Source organism: Pogoniulus pusillus, chromosome Z (assembly GCF_015220805.1).
Source record: "Pogoniulus pusillus isolate bPogPus1 chromosome Z, bPogPus1.pri, whole genome shotgun sequence".
NCBI lineage: Eukaryota > Metazoa > Chordata > Aves > Piciformes > Lybiidae > Pogoniulus > Pogoniulus pusillus.
The window spans coordinates 37,549,053-37,569,403 of record NC_087309.1 but is presented as its reverse complement, the minus strand read 5'-3'; the positions used below and the strand labels follow the sequence as shown (position 1 = coordinate 37,569,403).

Genomic DNA, 20,351 nt, shown 5'->3' with positions numbered 1-20,351 from the left:
GTGTGAAATGCAGAGAGCTTAGACCAGAATTTGAAGAGAGTCATGTGCAAGGTCATATATTCTGCAGCAGATGCCTCCTCTTATACCAGCAGTCCATTCTCAGAAGGCTGTAGGCAGTTTCTGTGGAAAAAAGAGACGTTATTGCCCATCACAACTAAGTTAGAAATAAGTTCCTATCCTGAGGCTTCCAGCTAAACACACCTGTACACACACACACACACACACACACAACAACTAAAAGAATTATTGAAAATGATTGTTTGGTTGAAGACACATGGTGGCAAAGCAAAGCCAAGATCCCAAGAACAACAAAATCAACTCAAGTTTTACAGTTGTCATAATAGTGAAACTGTGGTTAAGGGCTGTCTGTACAACAGGGTTTGGCTGCTGGCCCCTAGCCACAATCCTTTATTTCCTTACTGACCTGCTGGCTCCTTCCATTCCTGCCCCAACTCCAGCATTGTGCAGTCTGCATCACTGCCATCCCAAATACTGAGCTGTGTCCTTTGTGATACCCTCTAATTCATCACTGCCTTCTGTCTGTGACCACTACAATTGCTCTGCTGTACGCCTCTGCAGCTCCAGTTTAAAACTTGCTAATTTTGACCTTTAGACTTAGCCACGAGAAGTATTATAAGCATGTCTTTTGTTCCCAAAGAAAACCAGTGATCAAACATGGAAGTATCAAACTTTCTCTAGTTCTTAAGTTGCACTAATACTAAGGGAAAATAATCTATTGCAACTGATAAACCAACCAGTTCAATAGTTACCGAAAGAAGGGGTTAACCTAAAGAGTACAGAATTAGGACTATTAGACTAATTCAAATTGCTTCAACACAGCTACATTTGCACTGTTGAGGTTTTGAGCTTTTTTTGGTGTGGGTACGTGTGTAGTTTGGGGCTTTTCAATGTTTTTGCTGTTGTTGCTGCTTGCTTTGTCTTTTTTTTTTTTTGTTTTGTTTTGTTGTGGTTTTTTTTTTAATACTTTATTTCACATTCTCCTCTAGAATCCCTGAAACCAACTGTACTAAGCACAATGGTTTATTGGGAAGGTATCCACTGACATAGAAGTAATAAACATAGAAGTTATAAACAGTGAAGAGATTCACCTTAGTGTATTTGGGAATTTCTGATGCAAAGTGGTTTGAAAATCCGTGGAAGCACTGCATACACCCTATATATATATATAACCATATGAAATTTCATCCTTATAAAACAGTTAGCAGCACCTCATGATCTGAAGATTTTTAATTTCTAATGAAAAAAAACTATATGGTCTGGTCACCCAAAGTGACATCAAAGTTGATGGGATTCAGTGGGATTTCAATCTCAGCTGGTCAAACACTGGGGATATCCTCATACTGCAATGCTGATATGCTATAATGCCATACTTGCTGTAAAGCCACACAAATCTCTGGGTACATTTATTTTAGTAGCAAATCAACAAATGGAAGAATTATTAAAACAAAACCGAACAGAACAAACTTGAGAAAATTTCTTCATACTTTTCCATGTTACTGTTTTCTGTTAAGAGGACCTATAACAGTTAATGGAGAGGAAATTTATTTCCAATACACGTAAGTAAATACATTCCAAAAAAGTGAGGCAAACACATATGGCACTTAAAAGACACTGAAGAGGAACCAAAATGTCCTTTCATTCCACAAACAAATCCAAGGACTCTGATGTAGGTCAAGTGTAATGGGACCAGCAAATTAATTCCTTTTAATTTGTTTAATGGATATGAGAAGCATTAAAACCCCAAGAAGAGGTAACAGTGATGACACTGAATTCAGAGCAGCCTCTGGCACTGGGGTCTCTGAGGAGTTAGCTACAAAAGCTGCACACACATTTCAAGTTGGTTTGTACTTTTCAAGAAAACCCATCAGTTGAAAATGCTGTACGGCCACATCTTAGGAATCACAAGGACATAGAATAACATAGAATAACATAGAATCAACCAGGTTGGAAGAGACCTCCAAGATCATCTAGTCCAACCTATCACCCAGCCCTATCCAGTCAACTAGACCATGGCACTAAGTGCCTCATCCAGTCTCTTCTTGAACACCCCCAGGGACGGTGACTCCACCACCTCCCTGGGCAGCCCATTCCAATGGCAAATCACTCTCTCTGGGAAGAACTTCTTCCTAACATCCAGCCTATACCTACCCTGGCACAACTTGAGACTGTGTCCCCTTGTTCTATTGCTGGTTACCTGGGAGAAGAGGCCAACCCCCACCTGGCTACAATGCCCCTTCAGGTAGTTGTAGACAGTAATGAGATCACCCCTGAGCCTCCTCTTCTCCAGGCTAAACAGGCCCAGCTCCCTCAACCTCTCCTCATAGGATTTGTGCTCCAGGCCCCTCACCAGCTTCGTTGCCCTTCTCTGGACATGTTCCAGCACCTCAACATCTTTCTTGAATTGAGGAGCCCAGAACTGGACACAGGACTCAAGGTGTGGCCTAACCAGTGCTGAGTACAGGGGAAGAATAACCTCCCTTGTCCTACTGGCCACACTGTTCCTGATGCAGGCAAGGATGCCATTGGCTCTCTTGGCCACCTGGGCACACTGCTGGCTCATCTTCAGCTTACTGTCTATCAGTACCCCCAGGTCCCTTTCCTCCTGGCTGCTTTCCAGCCACTCAGTCCCCAGCCTATAGCGCTGCTTGGGGTTATTGTGGCCGAAGTGCAGAACCCTGCACTTGGCCTTGTTAAATCTCATCCCATTGGCCTCTGCCCACCCATCCAGCCTGTCCAGGTCCCTCTGCAGGGCTCTCCTACCTTCCAACAGATCAACACCTGCTCCTAGCTTGGTGTCATCTGCAAACTTACTGATGCTGGACTCAATGCCCTCGTCCAGGTCATCAATAAAGATATTGAACAGGACTGGGCCCAGCACTGATCCTTGGGGAACACCACTAGTGACAGCTGCCAACTGGATGTGGCATCATTCACCACCACTCTCTGAGCTCTGCCATCCAGCCAGTTCTTGATCCAGCACAGAGTGAATCTGTCGAAACCATGAGCTGCCAGCTTGGCTAGGAGCTTCTTGTGGCAGACAGTGTCAAAGGCTTTGCTGAAGTCCAAGTAGACTACATCCACAGCCTTCCCCACATTCACCAGGCAGGTAACCTGATCATAAAAGGAGATCAGGTTGGTGAGGCAGGACCTGCCCTTCCTAAACCCATGCTGGCTGGGCCTGATCCCTTGGCCATCCTGTAGGTGCTTTGTGATGGCACCCAAGATGACCTGTTCCATGACCTTGCCTGGCACTGAGGTCAGGCTCACAGGTCTGTAGTTTTCTGGCTCCTCCTTACGACCCTTCTTGTGAATGGGAATCACATTGGCCAGCTTCCAGTCTTCAGAGACCTCTCCAGTGAGCCAGGACTGCTGATAAATAATGGAGAGTGGCTTGGCCAGCTCAGCTGCCAGCTCTCTCAGCACCCTAGGGTGGATCCCATCCGGTCCCATGGACTTGTGAGGATCCAAATGACGCAGCAGGTCCCTTACTGCTTCCTCATGGATTAGAGGGGGACTGTACTGATCCCTGACTCCATCCACCACTTCAGGAGTCCAGCTGTCCTCGAGACAACCTGTCCCACTAGTGAAGACTGAGGCAAAGAAGGTGTTAAGCACCTCTGCCTTTTCCTCATCCTTTGTCACTATGTTCCCCTCTCTATCTAGTAAGGACTGGAGGTTGCCCTTGGCCCTTCTCTTGCCATTCAGATATTTAAAGAAACACTTTTTATTTTCCTTGGCAGCCGTGGCCAGCCTGAGCTCCAAGTGGGCTTTTGCCTCTCTAATTTTTCCTCTACAAGACCTAGCAACCTCCTTGAACTTCTCCTGGGACACCTCCCCTCTTTTCCAAAGGTGATACACTCTCTTTTTAATCTTTAATTCCTTCAGTAGCTCCCTGCCCATCCAGCCTGGCTGCCTCCCTCGTCGGCTCATCTTCCGGCTCAATGGCACTGCCTGCTCCTGTGCCTGCAGGAGTTCTTTCTTGAAGTAGGTCCAACCTTCCTGGACCCCTTTGTTTTCAAGGGCTTTTTCCCAAGGAACTTTCTGAGTTAGTTCCTTAAATAGGCTGAAGTCTGCCCTTCGGAAGTCCAGTGTGGAGGTTCTGTTGATGCCCCTCCTGGTTTCTCCATGGATTGAAAACTCTATAATTTCATGGTCACTGGACCCCAGGCAGCCTCCAACCACCACATCCCCTACCAGCCCCTCTCTATTTGTGAGCAGCAGGTCAAGCAGGGCTTACCCCTGGTAGGCTCACGTAACAGCTGGGATAGGAAGTTGTCTTCCACACATTGCAGAAACCTTCTAGACTGCTTCTTCTCTGCAGTGTTTAAGTCCCAGCAGATGTCTGGTAGGTTAGTCGCCCACCAGAACAAGGGCAGGTGATCTTGAGGCAGCCTCCAGTTGCTCAAAGAGTAATAAATCAACCTCTTCTTCCTGGTTGGGTGGTCTATAACAGACTCCAACCAGGATATCAGCCTTGTTGGCCTTCGCCTTAAGTCTCACCCATAATGACTCAACTTGATCATCTTTGATTTCTACCTCCATGACATCCAGAGTATCCCTAATGTACAGAGCCACTCCCCTGCCCTTTCTCCCTTGCCTGTCTCTCCTGAAGAGTCTGTAGCCATTGATTACAGCACTCCAATCATGTGAGCTATCCCACCACGTTTCAGTGATGGCGACAATATCATAGTTTTCCTCCAGTACCAGAGCTTCCAGCTCCTCTTGTTTGTTACCCATACTGCGTGCATTAGTGTACATGCACTTCAGCTGGGCTGCTGCTTTTACCCCTAGCTCTAGCCTACCATCCTCAATTCCCTTTGATTTATCTCTGGTGCTGTCATGTTCTAGTTTAAAGCCCTCTCAACAAGCCCAGCCAGCTTATGTGCCAGGGTCCTTCTCCCCTTCTGTGATAGTTGTGTCCCATCTGCTGATTGCAGACCTGTGGCAAGATGAAGTTCCCCAATATCAAAGAATCCAAAGTTATGTTGGAGGCACCAACCTCTGAGCCACTTGTTCATCAAATATGCTTTCCTATTCTTCTCTGTATTCCAGCCTGTGACTAAGGGTAAAGATGAAAAGATTACCTGTGCCCCTGCTCCCTCAACTGCTTTCCCCAGTGTCTTAAAGTCCCTTTTGATAGCTTTTAGCCCTCTGTTATTAATCTCATCATTCCCTGTCTGTATAACTAATAAGGGATAGTAATCAGAGGGCTGCACTACAGTAGGCAGCCTCCTGGTAACATCCCTGAGCCGGGCTCCAGGGAGGCAGCAGAGCTCCCTGTGGAAGGGGTCTGGCCGGCATATGGGGCCCTCTGTTCCCTGCAGAAGGGAATCACCAATAACAATTACCCTCCTCTTTTTCTTCTGGGTACTTGTTCTGATGCGAGGGGGCAACTGATTTGTCTCAGTTGCCCTCCCAGCCGGTGATGCTTCTGCCTGCTCCAGGATCACCTCATCCTCAACCTCTAGTGCCCTATATCTGTTATGTAAGGGCAGCTGGGGATGTGAAGATGGCTGGAAGGGTTTTCCCTTGCCCCTTCTGGCAGGCACCTGCATCCATTCTTCTTGGTTGCTCTGTTCGTCTCCCTCTGGCAAGGGGGACTGCAGAGCATGTTGCTCTTTTGTACCTTCCCTTTCAGCCTTCAGTCGTTCCACCTCTCCCTTGAGTTCAGCCACCAGGTTAAGCAGACAATCAATCTGCTCACACCTAATGCAGCCATTGCCTGTGTCGAGTGCCAGGCTCCAGCACTCCTCACATCCAGACGTCTGGACGCCTGCACTCCTACAGGTGGGCTCTGTTTGGGTGCCCACAGTTTTACAAGTATTATACAGCTTGGACCTAGTTCGAACCATGTCTGCTATCCTGAAGGTCCGAGGGGAGTTGTTAGGTGTGGTGTGGTTTTTTTTTTTGTTGTTGTTTGTTTTTTGTTTTTTCCCAGCAGTGAGCTCCTCGTTTAAATGTGCTGCTCGCCAGGCACCGCCCTCTGACTCACCTGCCTGCGAGTACTCAGCGCCTGCTTGCCGCTCCCTGCCTCCCTCTGGGCTCCTCAGATCGAGAGAGCCTCAAGAAAAGAGGAGAAAAAAGGCTGCGAGAAAGCGCGTTTCAGCTGAGCTAGCCTGGGTCCTGCTCTCCTGCCGAACCAGGCTGTGGCTCACAAGGCCCATGCTACGTCACTCTCCTATGCAGCCTCAAGTGAGGACACTCAAGTCTTCGAAAACAAACATGAAATAAAGTATCACAATTATCTCCTCTCAGCCTGCAATCCTGATTTAACTCTCTGTGCGTTTTGGAAACCGCTCTTTATGAGGAATTATTTTCCCACCAGAACCACAGAAAGGCATTTTGACACCCAAAGCATCCTTGATGCCACTCTTCCCTGCTGCTATCACTTCATCCATAGACACAGACTCTTCTCCTGGGCAGCAGGAGCCAGCATCCCTGAGATGCATGGCTGCATATGGCAGTTCTGCTGCAGCTCTCCCTGTCCCAAGGCTTAGAAGGAACCTCAGCGTGTTCGGTTCATATATCGCCCAGACACTGATGCAGACAGGTGATGAGACAGCTCCACCGTGTCCTTCCACAAGGAGTACATGGACTTGGGGAAGTTATTTGCCTGTTTAAGGACAGAAAGGATAACAGGCCAAGTCGGCTAACAGAAACAAAAATTCTGAGTTTTACTTCTCCCACTCTTGTAAAATAATATGGCAATGCTTTAGAAGCGAGCTAATACCTAACAAGCCCCAGTGCTCCTATTATATGTGTGATATTTCTTCCTCAGCTGGAAAAAAAGGAGTGAACCTTCTTTGACCATATTCTCAAATCTAGAGTCTCAAGCAGACACACTCTGTAGATGTTAGCTCCTATGTGTCATCTCTGTGGTTTTGTTTGAAGTATCAAAAGGAGTTTGTGGTCTCACTCTCAGTACTGTGTGTCTTTAAGAAACCACTGCAACTGCATTTTGGGAAACCTTTGGTTTGGGAAACCAGAACAAATATTCCTGCTCAAACAATGCAGAGTTTCAATGTTTATACACATGAAGATGCCATGCATCAAGTTTTATTGATCCATGCTTGTTTTAGCACCAGCAGCTGCCATGCTGGGCAGGATGCAGACATTTAGATTGTGCCAGGCAACCACAGCTTTCACAATCTCACTGGGCTTTTTCCAAAGCATTGGTTTGAGAGCTGAATTGTCTCTCAACACACTTTTGAGACACATTACACTGTTTTTCTGTAAAAATAGTCTTAAATGACTATGAAAATAAGGCTGCTGCCATTGCAATAAGTGTCACTGTGTTTGTCATATAAACAACTTTGGCCAAGTTGGCACCACTTTACCTCTTCAGAGACACACAGACACTGTCTTTGCCAGTTGGATCAAATACGAAATGCAGAGAACACTCAAATTCTGTTGGAAGGTTTGCCAGACCTGCAGGATATTCAGAGAAGAAACCTACAGACTCTGAAGGGACTGAAAGAAGATAAGTCTATAGGGGCAATAGTAACACAGGCAATGATATCTCTGTTAAAAAAGTGGTAAATGTTTTGTATCCTTAAAATTTCGTTAAGAAAACCCAACCTAGATCCAAAACTCCCTAGTCAGCCTAGTACCAAGGCCCTCTGCTGTTGAACACAAATTGAAAAACCGCTCTCCCCATCCCACAAGCATGTACAAGAAGGCCAAAAGAATCCGAGAATCATAGAATGCAACTGATTGGAAAGGACTCCTGAAGGTCATCTTGTCCAGTGAGCAGTGACATCATTAAATCAGACTTCTCAAACGTCTCTAGGGATGGGGCCTCTGCCACCTCCCTGGGCAACCAGTTTCAATATTTCACTATCCTGATAGTGAAGAACTTCCTCCTAATGTCCAACCCAATTCTACTCTTCTCTAGGTCAAAACCATTGCCTCTTGTCCTAGTGCCACGTGCCCTTGTAAACAAGTCCTCCTCAGCTTTTTTGTAGGTGTCCTTCAGATACTGAAAGGCTGCTATAAAGTCTCCCTGAAGCCATTTCTTCTCCAGGCTGCACAACCCTAAGTCACTTAGCTTATATCCATAGCAGAGGTGTTCCAGCCCTCTGGTCATCTTTATGGCCCTCCTCTGGATCCACTCCACCAGGTCCTTATCTCTCTTCCCTTGAGCTGGTCACAGTACTCCAGGTGAGGTTTCACCAGAGCAGAGTGGCAGAATCACCTCTCTCTCTGCTGTCCACACTCCTTTCAGTGCAGCCCAGGATGCTATTTGCCTTCTTGGCTGCAAGGGCCCATTGCTGGCTCATATCCAGCTTTCTACCCACCAATGCCTCCAGGTCCTTCTCTGCAGGGCTGCTCTCAATCTTATCATCTCCCCAGCCTGTATTGATAATGAGGATTGCCTCAAATCAGTGCGAGACCTTGCATTTGGCCTTGCTGAACTTCCTAAGATCCACCTGAGCCCACCTCTCCAGCTTGTCTAGGTGTCCCTGGATGGCATCCCACCCTTCAGTCTTGTCAATTGCATGAAGCCATCGGGTCTGAGAGTGAAACAGCTGATTGCTAACCTGAGAGCTTGAGCTGGGCTCTATGGAAGCAGGTTGAACAACTAAGTTAAAGAAGCAGGACTCTGGAGGATTTGTGTGCAGTATTACACAACTCCTATGCACTGGGCCCACAGGACTACTTACAGAACGTCCAACCCCATGTCGCTTGTGGTTACGTGATTGCAGCACCAATACAACTCCACAGTAAAAGATACAAGTGTTACCAATACATCCTGTGAGGAAGGTGAGAACTACTTCAGGCAGATAATTAGGCTGTCCCGAAGGTGAGAGCAGACAGGCAACCTACAGTTCTTAGATCTGGATGTTGCCTGACAAATGTTTGCAGGGTATTACTAGCAAAGGCTGCTAGTTATTTTACTGGTATATGCTGATGAAGACAGGCTTTTCTTATTTGACCTCAGCAAGCTGGTCCGTATATCTGATTTTCTGCACTCTGAAGGCAGGGAAAGCGATACCCAAAAACTCCCACAGATAAAACTGTCTGAAGGAAAGCTCACATTCAAAGGAGTGTGCCTGGGAGTTCACTGGGATGTTCTCAGCCAGTGAGGTGAGAACAGCCTCAGTGCTGCTCTGGGTTATGTCAAATGCCTCACCATTCTTCTCTCAGATTTGCCATGGATGCTTGACCGACCTAACTGCCTTCTGTGACTGGTCCAGTGGACAAAGGAAGATCAGTGGCATCCCATCACCTTTGTATTTTGCAACACTTCTGCTTGATCTTTCCTAACACTCCAATATCCAGTCTAGGACATTGCTGTCTAAATAAGTAGAGAACTGAATGGGTAAGAACTTGAGCAAGTCCAGTGGAGGGTGACAAAAATGATCAAGGGCTCAAGCACATGCCATCTAGTAACAGGCTGAAGGAACTGGGTTTTTTAACATGAAGAAGATTCAGAAGGCAATTAACAGCCATTAATTGTTATCAGCTCCCCAAAAGACAAGAGATGGTTAGTGAGAACAGAAGAGGAGAATGTCAGGAGAATGAGAGATACTGTTCCTGAGATGACACAGGAGAGGTTCCAAATGGGTATAAAGGAAACATATTTTGATGTGAGGGTGATTAAGCACTGGAACATGTTGCCCAGTGAAACTGTGGAAAGTTCTCTGTAGGAGAAGGTTTTCCTGGTACATTTTATCATTTGTGGGAGGGTTTTGTTCATGCATGGGTGTGAGGGGGATTCTCATATACAACAGCTTGATATATTTATTCTGTGGAGTGACAGCTGCAGGAAGCGAGTAAATCAAGGACAGACTGCCAGGGCTGTCAATAAAAGGACAGAACACATTTCACACTTCATAAGGTCACATGCAAACCTGGAGGAGTGATCCACAGAAAGCCTCCACTGCACATTTGACACTCGTAATCTTTCTGTCTCTCTTTATCCTCTAAATCTGCATGTTCTAGCTCACTGTGCTGACACTATGGTCTGTCTAAGTTTGGAAATTGACATAACTCAGCTAATAGTAATGAGAAAGCATACAACAGACTGCAGGCCACCAACAAACCTCTTCATCATCTCCTTTTTACCCGTAGAGAGAAAAACGAGATTCCTACTGTACCCTACAATTTTAAATGGATCTTGTACAAAAAAAGACCTTTACTGCTCTAATGAGCACAAACACACTGAGGCATTAGATAGTTACTTTTTCTTTTAAAACACCCATATATATCATATTTCTCACACAAGTATTTTCACCCATGCCTGAGATACCCTACTCTGAAGCTGCAAAATCTAGTTTTCCAAGGAGAAGTGGATTCAGATAATACCATCTGCTTTAGAGATACTTCTGTTTATAAAACTGAAGTATCTTTGCAGGACTTTTGGTAAAGAGAAGTAATTTGGATGCTCCATTTTTCAACCTGTCTCAAGGCTGCTACCGACACTTACAAACATCCCATGCACTCTACAAGGGCACTCCTTGAGTTTGGAAAAAAAATAGTTAATAGTTATCATCATCTGACTATACTCATTAATTGTGTGACTACATCACTAAAAGTGGTGTTTTCAAAAGAGAATATATTAAATGACATCAGTCTTCTGAAGAAAGATCTGCTATACCACAAAAAGACCTCTACTGTGAGAGGAACAGGATCATCCTGGATCATTCCTAGATCACTGTGGCTACAGCATCACTATTATTTTTAAAGTTGCACATTTACTGGTGCCAGGTGGTAAAAAACACTAATAAATCACAAAAAACAGGTGCCTCTGCCAACAGAAGAGTTGTCTCTGCTCAGATTATCTTTTGAGACTAGTTGTCTGTAGGCACTGTGGAGGAGTTTCCGCGTGCTGGTCTGTGCTTTGTTTGGTATCATTTCAGTTGTTTTAATCTTATCAGGGTGAGATTTAATCTTATTCTCTGTCTGGACTACACTAATTTGCTCTTGGCAACCAGTCTTAGAAAGTTCTTTTCTTCTCAGTTTAATGGTCAGGCTACCCTTCCTGGCCAGCTGTCCATGGCCATTCGTGGTGACCACATCTTGGCAGACGTTTGTGCACCTTGTCTGCCTTGTCTGACTTCTTGTGAACTTCCCTGGGGACTTCTCTAATTTACTGGAAGTTCTTAGGTTGTGGACATTTCTCACGTAGTTTCCACCACTGGCCAGAAAAAGCCTGCTGTGGATTAACACTGATTTATGTAACGAGCATCCATTGCTTTTGGGTGAAATTACTGGCCTGATTAACCCAGATCATTTGCATGTTTCCCCGTGTTCAAGTAGGCAATATCTGCACAGTAAAAAAATTACTTACAGTGTTAAAGGGATCATACTCAGGAAATTATAATCAGACCCTTTATACAATGCATGATATATACTTGATATTACTGTCTTTCCTGATGATTTTGGGAAGGAAACTAGCCATTGAACTGAATATTCACATGCAAACCAGTATTAATAGTGCTAATCAAGTGACATAGGTAAACCAGACTGAATTTTCTATTTCTGCCTTCAAGTTCCCTTGTTTTCAGAGGCAATTAGATAAAATGCAGGCACAGCACTTTTTGTGCATGTCTAGGTATCAAAAAGCAGGCTATAATGTATGCATTTTACTTTCTCCTGTCTTCTTCAAACATGTATTTCTTTGAGAACAGCTTGGAGATCTTTTATTGGTGTCATCATGACAGAAGTGTCATCTTAGTCACATGATACTATATCCCAAGCCATCGCTTAACATCTCCCACTCACAGCTCTCCAGAAATATTAACCTTTGAAATGTAAATCAGATCCTTCTCTAAAACTCTTTTTCTTGGCATTCTAAGTGGCTGCTGTGAAGCCCATGTCCTTAGCAGTGCAACCCTGTCAAGTGGTGACTGCACTGCATAACTCAACCTTAGACCTGCTGCATATCATCAAGGGTTCGTCTGTTTACTTGCTGTTGCACTTCTGTTTTGATGAAGCTATTATAATTCTTATCCATCACATAATTTCTTTTATCACAGTTTCTACTGGGAAAGCACTTGCAATAACCATATCTCAGTGATACTGTTTGCACTACACAGATCACGCCTATCCCGCTGCTAGTACCTTTGGTCTTTGGCTGACTGTTTCTTCCTCAGCTAAGCTGAAATACAAACATACTGTGTGAAACATTTCATTTATTTATAATTCCACAGATGAACAGATGATGAGTGTATTCTCTAAAAATAAAAAGACTGTGCTTATTTATAAATACATTTTCCTAATATTAACATAACACCTGAACCTTAGTCTGAACTGCCAAGTTTCTCTTTCTGTAGCACCAGCTATGCCAAAACTATGCTGAATCTTGCAGTTTCCACCTAAGCCATAAATTCCTTTCTGGCAAAAAGCATTCAGCTCAGATGTAGTCTAAACTTGGCTCAGGCTTACCTGAAAGCTTCCCAAACTTTGTCAAATCTATAAAAAGCAGATTTGCTTGGATACTCAGGATTCACTATGAATATTTTGCATAGCACACTTGCAGCTACTCCCACACAACAGCTACTTGTACCTCCAATTTCAGCCCTTCAAGTGCTAGAAAAGGTTTGGGTGGTTTGTGGGTTTTGTTTTGTTTTGTTACAGGTTGGGTGGTGTTTTTTTTTACTGCTGTTTGTTTCAAGAGGATAGATTCAAAGTTTAAGCAAGATATTAATCTTGAAAATTCACTGAAAATACAAATATTTAGCCAAACTTGCCAGATGTGCAGATCAGGCTAGGAGAAGATTCTGTTATTTCCTTCTGATGTAGGCATCCCAGAAATATGGATTTTAAAAAGGTCTATTTTTGTATTTCAGCTTATCTGAGGCAGAAACAGCCAAAGACCAAAAGTACAAGCAGTGGGATAGGCACGATCTGTGGAGGGCAAACATGAGCGAGTCAGCATGTAGAAGGAGCCTGCAGTTCTGGCTGCATTCCCTTATTACAGAGCTCTGTGAGATTCAGTACATCACACGAACCAAACGTGGCTGCAGGAGGTGGAAAACAGCCAAGAGCGGTCTTCTGTTGTGTATATCAAGAGAAGGAGACTCAACCCTTCTCTTCTGGGCAGCTGGCTCTAGTATGCTCACAGCAAAGAAGTTTCTCCTCCTGTTCAGACAGAACCCCCTGGGTTCCAGTTCGTGCCTGTTGCCCCATGCCCTGTCACTGGGCACCACTGAAAAGAGCCCAGTCCCATTACCTTGATGCCCACCCTTTAGCTCCTGCTGAGCAGTGAAAAGATCCAATCTCAGCCTGTTCTTCTCCAGGCTAGACAGCCCCAGGTTTCTCAGCCTTTCTGCCTCACAGAGATGTTCCTGGCCTCTCATCAACTTTGTTGGACTTGCTCCAGCAGTTCTCCATTTTTCTTGAATGGGGAACCCAGAACTAGACCCAGTACTTCAAACGTGGTCTCACTAGAGCAGAGTAGAGGCAGAGGAGAACCTCCCTCTCCTGCCAGCTACACTCTTCTTAATGCACCTCAAGAAACCTATGACTTTCTTGTCCTTGAGGTCATTTTTACATTAGGTTATTTTTGTACTATGTCCTATGTGGAGGACTATTCTGGTAGCAGAGAGCAGGCAGATCACAGAGCAGTGTAAAGCAGACGACTTGTCCACTGATGAACTTTATACAAGAAAAGAAAAGAAAAAGAAAGAGAAAAGAAAGAGAAAAGAAAGAGAAAAGAAAGAGGGAAGGAAAGGGAAGGGAAGGGAAGGGAAGGGAAGGGAAGGGAAGGGAAGGGAAGGGAAGGGAAGGGAAGGGAAGGGAAGGGAAGGGAAGGGAAGGGAAGGGAAGGGAAGGGAAGGGAAGGGAAGGGAAGGGAAGGGAAGGGAAGGGAAGGGAAGGGAAGGGAAGGGAAGGGAAGGGAAGGGAAGGGAAGGGAAGGGAAGGGAAGGGAAGGGAAGGGAAGGGAAGGGAAGGGAAGGGAAGGGAAGGGAAGGGAAGGGAAGGGAAGGGAAGGGAAGGGAAGGGAAGGGAAGGGAAGGGAAGGGAAGGGAAGGGAAGGGAAGGGAAGGGAAGGGAAGGGAAGGGAAGGGAAGGGAAGGGAAGGGAAGGGAAGGGAAGGGAAGGGAAGGGAAGGGAAGGGAAGGGAAGGGAAGGGAAGGGAAGGGAAGGGAAGGGAAGGGAAGGGAAGGGAAGGGAAGGGAAGGGAAGGGAAGGGAAGGGAAGGGAAGGGAAGGGAAGGGAAGGGAAGGGAAGGGAAGGGAAGGGAAGGGAAGGGAAGGGAAGGGAAGGGAAGGGAAGGGAAGGGAAGGAAAGGAAAGGAAAGGAAAGGAAAGGAAAGGAAAGGAAAGGAAAGGAAAGGAAAGGAAAGGAAAGGAAAGGAAAGGAAAGGAAAGGAAAGGAAAGGAAAGGAAAGGAAAGGAAAGGAAAGGAAAGGAAAGGAAAGGAAAGGAAAGGAAAGGAAAGGAAAGGAAAGGAAAGGAAAGGAAAGGAAAGGAAAGGAAAGGGGAAGACCAAAAGTGGTTATTCCTCACTTATTCTTCTACTGCACTGCCTGCAAATAGCTGGAAATGTCAGGGGTCGTGATTTTGTACATGTGCTCTACAATATTTTGCAAATGTTTACTCTCACATTTGCTTTCCAAAGTAAACATTTGGAATGTAACCCTACATTTCAGCTCACACCTTACAATCTAAACCTACTACTGCTTTCATTTCTGCCTCAAGCAAACAAGAAATGGTGGATGAAAAAGCCTCTGTCACCTCTACTCCTAGGTCATGATATGCTCTGGCTGACAGTGTTAGTCTCTAGTTGTATCTGAAAGCAAGCTGAATGTTAGCACAGGAAAGCAATGCTAAAGAGGAACGTTAGCACCTGAGAAAACCACATTTGAGGACCATACAAACTGATATCACTGAATACACAGAACCACAGGATAATTTTGGATAGAAGAAACCTTTAAGTTCATCAAGTCAGCAGATCCAGAGAGGTGATTCTGTCACTTGACTCTCCTCTGGTGAGACCTCATCTGGAGTACTGTGTCCAGCGCTGGAGCCCTCAATATAGGAATCATAGAATCATAGAAGCAAGCAGGTTGGAAGAGACCTCCAAGATCATCCAGTCCAACCTAGCACCCAGCCCTAGCCAGTCAAATAGACCATGGCACTAAGTGCCTCATCCAGTCTTTTCTTGAAGACCTCCAGGGACGGTGCCTCCACCACCTCCCTGGGCAGCCCATTCCAATGCCAATCACTCTCTCCGTGAAGAACTTCCTCCTAACATCCAGCCTATACTTTCTCCGGCACAACTTGAGACATGGACCTGATGGAGCAGGTCCAGAGGAGCACAATGAAAATGATCAGGGAGTTGGAGCACCTCTGCTACAAAGACAGACTGAGGGAGCTGGGGTTGTTCAGCCTGGAAAAGAGGAGGATCTGGGGACACCTAATAGGAATCTTCAAGTACCTGAAAGGGACTACAAGAAGGATGGAAAGAGACTGTTTACAAAGGCCTGGAATTATAGGACCAGGGGCAACGGCTTCAAACTAGAGAAGATTAGATTCAGATTGGATGCTAGGAACAAGTTCTTTGCCATGAGGGTAGTGGAACACTGGAACAGGTTGCCCAGGAGGTGGTTGAGCCCCCATCCCTGAAGCTTTTCAAAGTAAGGCTCAACAGGGCTCTGGGCAACCTATCTAGTTGAGGAGGTCCTTGCTGACTGCAAGGTAGGGGTTGGACTAGATGACCTTCATAGGTCCCTTCCAACCCAGACCATTCTATTCTGTGATTATATGATTCTAAATCCAACCATTAACCCAGACTGGCAGGTCACCACTAAACCATGTCCCTCAGAACTACATCGAAATGGCTTTGAAATCTTTCCAGGGATAGGGACTCCACCACTGCCCTGGGCAGCCTATTCCAGGGCTTCATATGCCTTTTGGGGAAGAAATTTTTCCTTATGTCCAATATAAACATCCCCTGATGATACTGTCAATCTTGCCCATATAAAAGGTCAAAGGAAGTGCTATTCCTGCATCATAAATACATTAAAGTATTATCATAGAATCATAGCATCAACCAGGTTGGAAGAGACCTCCAAGATCATCTAGTCCAACCTAGCACCAAGCCCTAGCCAGTCAACCAGACCATGGCACTAAGTGCCTCATCAAGGCTTTTCTTGAACACCCCCAGGGACGGTGCCTCCACCACCTCCCTGGGCAGCCCATTCCAATGGGAAATCACTCTCTCTGGGAAGAACTTCTTCCTAACATCCAGCCTATACCTACCCTGACACAACTTGAGACTGTGTCCCCTTGTTCGGTTGCTGGTTGCCTGGGAAAAGAGACCAACCCCCACCTGGCTACAATGCCCCTTCAGGTAGTTGTAGACAGTAATAAGATCACCCCTGAGCCTCCTCTTCTCCAGGCTAAACAGGCCCAGCTCCCTCAACCTCTCCTCATAGGATTTGTGTTCCAGGCCCCTCACCAGCTTCGTTGCCCTTCTCTGGACATGTTCCAGCACCTCAACATCTTTCTTGAATTGAGGAGCCCAGAACTGGACACAGTACTCAAGGTGTGTGGCCTGACCAGTGCTGAGTACAGGGGAAGAATAACCTCCCTTGTCCTACTGGCCACACTGTTCCTGATGCAGGCAAGGATGCCATTGGCTCTCCTGGCCACCTGGGCACACTGCTGGCTCATCTTCAGCCTACTATCTATCAGTACCCCCAGGTCCCTTTCCTCCTGGCTGCTTTCCAGCCACTCAGTCCCCAGCCTGTAGTGCTGCTTGGGGTTGTTGTGGCCAAAGTGCAGAACCCTGCACTTGGCCTTGTTCAGTCTCCTCCTATTGGCCTCTGCCCACCCATCCAGCCTGTCCAGGTCCCTCTGCAGGGCTCTCCTACCTTCCAACAGATCAACACCTGCTCCTAGCTTGGTGTCATCTGCAAACTTACTGATGCTGGACTCAATGCCCTCGTCCAGATCATCAATAAAGATATTGAACAGGACTGGGCCCAGCACTGATCCTTGGGGAACACCACTAGTGACTGGCTGCCAACTGGATGTGGCACCATTCACCACCACTCTCTGGGCTCTGCCATTCAGCCAGTTCTTGATCCAGCACAGAGTGAATCTGTCCAAACCATGAGCTGCCAGCTTGGCCAGGAGCTTCTTGTGGCAGACAGTGTCAAAGGCTTTGCTCAAGTCCAAGTAGACTACATCCACAGCCTGCCCCACATTCACCAGGCAGGTAACCTGATCATAAAAGGAGATCAGGTTGGTGAGGCAGGACCTGCCCTTCCTAAACCCATGCTGGCTGGGCCTGATCCCTTGGCCATCCTGTAGGTGCTTTGTGATGGCACTCAAGATGACCTGTTCCATGACCTTGCCTGGCACTGAGGTCAGGCTCACAGGTCTGTAGTTTTCTGGCTTCTCCTTACGACCCTTCTTGTGGATGGGAATCACATTGGCCAGCTTCCAGTCTTCAGGGACCTCTCCAGTGAGCCAGGACTGCTGATAAATGATGGAGAGTGGCTTGGCCAGCTCAGCTGCCAGCTCTCTCAGCACCCTAGGGTGGATCCCATCCGGTCCCATGCACTTGAGAGGATCCAAATGATGCAGCACGTCCCGTACTGCTTCCTCATGGATCAGAGGGGGACTGTACTGGTCCCTGACTCCATCCACCACTTCAGGAGTCCAGCTGTTCTGGAGACAACCTGTCCCACTAGTGAAGACTGAGGCAAAGAAGGTGTTAAGCACCTCTGCCTTTTCCTCATCCTTTGTCACTATGTTCCCCTCTCTATCTAACAAGGATTGGAGGTTGTCCTTGGCCCTTCTCTTGCCATTCAGATATTTAAAGAAACACTTTTTATTTTCCTTCACAGCTGTGGCCAGCCTGAGCTCCAAGTGGGCTTTTGCCTCTCTAATTTTTCCTCTACAAGACCTAGCAACTTCCTTGAACTTCTCCTGGGACACCTCCCCTCTTTTCCAAAGGTGATACACTCTCTTTTTAATCTTTAATTCCTTCAGCAGCTCCCTGCCCATCCAGCCTGGCTGCCTCCCTCGTCGGCTCATCTTCCGGCTCAGTGGCACTGCCTGCTCCTGTGCCTTCAGGAGTTCTTTCCTGAAGTAGGTCCAACCTTCCTGGACCCCTTTGTTTTCAAGGGCTTTTTCCCAAGGAACTTTCTGAGTTAGTTCCTTAAATAGGCTGAAGTCTGCCCTTCGGAAGTCCAGTGTGGAGGTTCTGTTGATGCCCCTCCTGGTTTCTCCATGGATTGAAAACTCTATAATTATTGGTTTTGTTAAAACAGGAATATCTGCTATTGTATATTAACAACAAATAGGCAGTGTAAAAAGAAATAGGGAACTGAAAGTCAGCAGAACACCTCAAAAAGAAGAGTTAAGTAAAGGCTAGAAGCTACTGCTATAGCATTTATTTGATACTTCCAATCAAGTACTTTATTTGATACTTTCAATGCCATAATCTCTCTTATGCCTACTGTTACTTCTTACTTCTTGTCTCTCTGTTACTGAGACATCTGACAGATCATTTGTTTAGAAGCATTGTGCTGCAGTGCCATAACAGAGTAAAACTATTAACTAACTGGTGCAGCTTCAGAAATGCAAGAAAACTGTCTTGGAGAGAACCTAAGGGTTGTGGATTACTGATATAACTATTTTCTGTACCTGGTGTTTGGGTGTACTAGGGCAAGACTGGTAGAAATAAACTTGTTTTGTACTCTAGGGTTCTCTGAATCCTGGGAAGACCATTTCAGGATGCTTAGAGTGCTGTAAGGAAGCAAACAGTGTCATCATCTTCAACCTTGCCCTAGTATAATGCTGACCCCAGCAAGCACCTTACAGTGATTTTGTTATGTCCAGAATAGCAGATGTACAAGTTACTTCTAAGAAGTAGTTGTTTTCACATGAGAGATTTGTTGACTCACAAGCAGAGGGGGAGGCTGAGGGTGCTGAGGTTGTTTAGCCTGGAGAAGAGGAGGCTCAGGGGGGACCTCATTGCTGTCTACAACTACTTGAAGGGAGACTGCAGCCAGGTGGGGGGTGGTCTCTTCTCCCAGGCAACTAGCAACAGAACAAGGAAACAGAGTCTCAAGATCACAGTATCACAGTATCACCAAGGTTGGAAGACACCTCACAGATCATCAAGTCCAACCCTTTACCACAGTGCCCAAGGCTAGACCATGGCACCAAGTGCCACATCCAACCTTGCCTTGAACTGCCCCAGGGATGACGACTCCACCACCTCCCCGGGCAGCCCATTCCAGTGTCCAATGACTCTCTCAGGGAAGAATTTTCTCCTCACCTCGAGCCGAAATTTCCCCTGGCGCAACCTGAGGCTGTGTCCTCTTGTTCTGGAGCTGGCCACCTGAGAGAAGAGAGCAACCTCCTCCTGGCCACAACCACCCCTCAGGTAGTTGTAGACAGCAATAAGGTCACCCCTGAGCCTCCTCTTCTCCAGGCTAAACAATCCCAGCTCCCTCAGCCTCTCCTCGTAGGGCTTGTGCTCAAGGCCTCTCACCAGCCTCGTCGCCCTTCTCTGGACACGCTCAAGCATCTCAATGTCCTTCCTAAACTGGGGGGCCCAGAACTGAACGCAGTACTCGAGGTGTGGTCTGACCAGTGCAGAGTACAGGGGCAGAATGACCTCCCTGCTCCTGCTGACCACACCATTCCTGATGCAGGCCAGGATGCCACTGGCTCTCTTGGCCACCTGGGCACACTGCTGGCTCATGTTCAGGCGGGTATCAATCGGCACCCCCAGATCCCTCTCTGTCTGGCTGCTCTCCAGCCACTCCGACCCCAGCCTGTATCTCTGCATGGGGTTGTTGTAGCCAAAGTGCAGCACCCTGCACTTGGAGCTATTGAACCCCATCCCATTGGCCTCTGCCCATCTGTCCAGGCAGTCAAGGTCCCGCTGCAGAGCCCTTCTGCCTTCCAACTCAGTCACATCTGCCCCCAGCTTAGTGTCATCTGCAAACTTGCTGATGACTGACTCGATGCCCTCATCCAGATCATCTATGAAGATGTTAAAGAGGATGGGGCCCAGCACTGATCCCTGAGGGACACCACTAGTGACTGGCCGCCAGCTGGGTGTGGCACCATTCACCACCACTCTCTGGGTCCGGCCCTCCAGCCAGTTCCTGACCCAGCACAGAGTGTTGCCATCCAAGCCGCGGGCTGACAGCTTAGCCAGCAGTTTGCTGTGGGGGACAGTGTCAAAGGCCTTGCTGAAGTCCAGATAGACCACATCCACAGGCCTCCCCACATCCACCAAGCAGGTCACCTGATCATAGAAGGAGATCAGGTTAGAAAGGCAGGATCTGCCCTTCCTAAACCCATGCTGGCTGGACCTGAGATCTTTGCCATCCCTCAGGTGCGCAGTTATTG

At 46.7% G+C, this 20,351-nt stretch overlaps 1 protein-coding gene across 1 annotated transcript in view; it reads right to left on the bottom strand.

The window, feature by feature from the left end:
- Positions 1 to 20,351, bottom strand: part of ADGRV1 (adhesion G protein-coupled receptor V1) — a 450,458-nt gene that overhangs the window by 15,226 nt on the left and 414,881 nt on the right.